The following is a 4,103-nucleotide window of genomic DNA, read 5'->3' on the forward strand; positions in this document are numbered from 1 at the left end:
CCCCCTTAATCTCCAACACAGTGGGTGTAGATTTCAAATGGAGTCACCCTTTCAGGTAACTCCATTTGAAATTCACACTCCTTATATGGAAGTTTAAGGTTATGTGATGTCTTCCATAAATATGTGTGGATTTCAAATGGAATTGCCCAATGGTATTATTTATGGTGCTAGTGTTAACCCTATGGGCACTGTTGTTTTAGAGCCTCTGATTGGGCTAATTGCATGATATAATCACCTGAGTAACCAATCAATACAGATTACAGAGCGTTAAGCTTAATTCCCTTCCGGCCTACTGACTATTCTTACTATTATGTGATCATCCACTAACAAACAATGAAAGCTTATTTTAAGAATTTGCTTGTCCAACATCTCAAAAAGGGAAATTTACAGCCTTTTTGTGGTGGATGGTCACACTGTCACACATCTCACTTTGTCTGGTAGTGCCCATAGGAATAAAGATCAAGCTATATGTTCCATGCTTTACAAATGTTTGATATAATTATATTTGTTAATAATATTTGACACCTGTATAGTGTACCATTGGCCAGATATAGTATTGGGGTATTCCAGATGGAATCCATGTACTCCTTAATCTCTCACACAGGGAGTGTGAATTTTAAATGGGGTTACCTGAATGGGCAACTCCATGTGAAATCTACACCCCATGTGTGGGAGATTAAGGTCATGTCTTCCATAGGGGGTGTATAGATTTCAACTAGAGTAGTCCAATGCATAGCATTCATGCTGATCTTGCCATCCAATCCTACAAGACCCTTAAATTGTTTATGTGTTTGTAGATACTACCATGTGTACAGTCTTTCTAGTGCACTATTCAAGTACCTGCCTCTCCCTGTCCCTATCTCAGGAAATGTGGGACACTGGTGAGGATTGAAAGCTGGCATTACATACGGATTAACCATTTGGTGTGCCCGGACACTGGATTGTATGCAATAGGAGATAGTAGGGGCAAGTAACAGTGGTCCCCGGGCCAGGGGTCGGTAATAAAAAATTACAATCCCCATCATTTCTCCACATTCACTGGAATGGGAGAAATAAGTATATGAATATAGTGCATAATTTAATTCTGTAATGAATAAATTTGAGCTATTCCATTTAAAATCCACACATCTTTGTTAGATTTATGTGAAATTTCAGCTGAAAATAATTGGAAATTAGTAAAAATCAAGTTGAATTTTGCATAATTTGGCCTAAAATTAGTCAATTTTGTTTGGAATCCGAACTCCTCCACACATTCTCCACATTATATGGATGAAAATGGTTGGATGGAATCAACTATTGAAATTGATTTGGAGTTCCAAAATCTTCCACAGGTGGGGGAAGATTTCAAATGGAACAGCCTATTTTTCTGTAAAGCAAGAATCTTGAAATTGAGGTCCTCATATGTTTGTATGTTGTAGAAAAATATTTGATAACAAAAACAAATTATTCTCTTAAAATATGATGCAATTAAAGGGGCATTTTGTGATCCATAGCTACTTTTCTATTAAAAAAAAAGAGGTATTTATACCACCGCAAACCTCTGGCTACATAATATTTGTATGCAAAAAAATGTTGCAGATTACCGTATTGGTCCGAGTATAGTCCCACCCGTTTTTTAGGTGAAATTTTTTTTCAATTGGGGGGTGGGATTATACTCGAATTAAAAAATTAAAAAAGTAAATGCTAGGATAATTCATGGTTGACCTAAAAAAATAAATCGCACAATGTTTTGTGTTTTTTATATTAAAATTGATAATTTGTTTTCATGTCATACTCTATTAATGATATCAAAATGCATTTTGATATCAATTCAATGCATTTTGATATCATTAATAGAGTATGACATGAAAACAAATTATCAATTTTCATATTAAAAACACAAAATGTGCAATTTTTTTTTAGGTTAACCATGAATGATCCTAGCATTTAGGTCTAGGTCCAGGGACACTCCAAAACCGAAAAATAAATAACTTAAAAAAAAAATGGGGGTGGGACTATACTCGAATGTGGGACTATACTCGGACGAATATCATCAAATTTGTGCATTTATTTTTCCAGAACAGATCATGAATTACAGCACAGTGTTCTAAATGTAATAAACATAATCATGCATAACTCGTAAATGCAAAATTGGAATCAACTGAAATATTGGGAACAAACTTAGTTTGTGGATATCTACTTTTAAAAAGAGAATGCTAGAATCACAAAATACTCCTTTAAGCAAAATGGTTTGATTTGTGTTATTCTGTAATTAAAATTGACAATTATTGTGGCCATATGTCATAACTGATTTCTGGATGACAGCCTGCATATTCTGCATGATCACACAACAGCAAAATCTAGCTTGGATATTCTTGTAATATGTGCCCATCCACCACAAACTGGTTGTAAAGTCGGCATTTTCCATTTTGAGATACAATCAAAAACAGTATATGGATTTCTATGTAAAATATACTAGGAATTTGACCTTTGATGAATCATAACTTCACTTCCAGATGTCCGATGAAAATGGTTGAGGTGTCATTTTAAAGCTGAAAGTACATTCTTTTCAACATCTGCAATAAACAGAAAATGATCTAGAGCCGACTTTACTACTACTTCGTGATGGATGGTCACATATGATCAATTTTGTTGCCATATAAAGTTTGTTAAAAAAATACTTTTTAAAGATATTTCTAAACTAAAGATTGTTGAATTGCGGTGAGCAGTTTGTTTTGAGTTCTGCATGTAACATTTATATCAAAATTAAATTTAGTTGCCTGAGCTTTTAAACAGGGATGTCAGTTTTCAGGCAATTGCCTGATTTCAGGCCTTTTGCTACTCCAAATTTCCGCACTTTTATTTATTTTCAGCCCGTTTTGAGGCGTTATAGCCCAAATTTACGCGCTTTTTCAGGCTTTTCCTGCCAAGTCACTTCAGGCATGCTTCAGGCCACTTTCATCCCTGTTTAAAACATATAGGTCACTTCTTACTACAGCCTATTGTTGGGGATAAGCAATTTTCCCAACTGCTCTTTTTTTATATATTAATAATTAAGTAGATTTAATACTTAATGTTAACTATATTTTGCATGTTTTTCTATTGCTTTAATAAGACCATCAAAAAAATAACCCACCATTTTATACTTGACAGTAAAATTGACAGTGTGTGTGTTTTTGCATGCTTTTAAGATAAAGATGTAATAATTAATTTGTATGTGGTTATAGTATAGTAAATTGTTATATTCCTTTTACGAGAGTGTACTTTACTATGTACGTCACTTGGTCAATATCTTTACCACTTATTGCATGGGCTATTAAATGCACATGTCTGCGAATGACTGCTGACATTATCTGGAACACAAACTATGTGTCGGACACATTATTATAGTGCATAGCAGTGTACAAATTAAGTGCTCGTCCGGTCATCCTGAAGCCCAGATTTGCTGGCGGATAACGAGAAATTCACTGCAGGTTATCCATCGGACACCCATAATGAACAAAAATTTTATATTTTCACTTTTGGAGTGTTACTTGACCTAGAGTTAATTGCTAGGATCATTCATGGTTGATTAAAAAAAATGAGTTTTTTTATTTGCAAAATTCTAATAATATTTAACTTTAAAAAATTAAAATTTATAATTTGAAATAATATACAGATGACCGAAAATTTTGGCGGATGACCAGATTTCATGACCTGTTCATCCACTGGATGACCTGATTTTTGTCCTTAATTTGCACACTGGTGCATAATATTGTGATGAGCGAATTGTGAGTACGCTTAATTTGTCATGATCTAGGCAAACTTTACAGTTGAAGGTCATTTGTATAGAAGACAACAGCTTGTCTGGCAATTAGGGACACAATTGCAACATGTCACACCACTGCAGTATTATATGGCCCAAAATAGTGGATTTTCAACTACTGCAGTATTATGGCCCAAACAGGTGTTGTCACTACAAAAAACAAAATCAATTTTTTTTTTTACATTTCCGGAAGTGGATGATGATATTTCATCATACATGTAAAAAGAAAAAAAAAAATTTTTTTAGGGGGGCGGTACCCTCAAAGCCTATTCCTTGATCCCTAGCGTTCACTAAAAAAATAGTGCGAGGCGCGAGAGCT

Source organism: Amphiura filiformis, chromosome 10 (genome assembly GCF_039555335.1).
Source record: "Amphiura filiformis chromosome 10, Afil_fr2py, whole genome shotgun sequence".
Classification (NCBI taxonomy): domain Eukaryota; kingdom Metazoa; phylum Echinodermata; class Ophiuroidea; order Amphilepidida; family Amphiuridae; genus Amphiura; species Amphiura filiformis.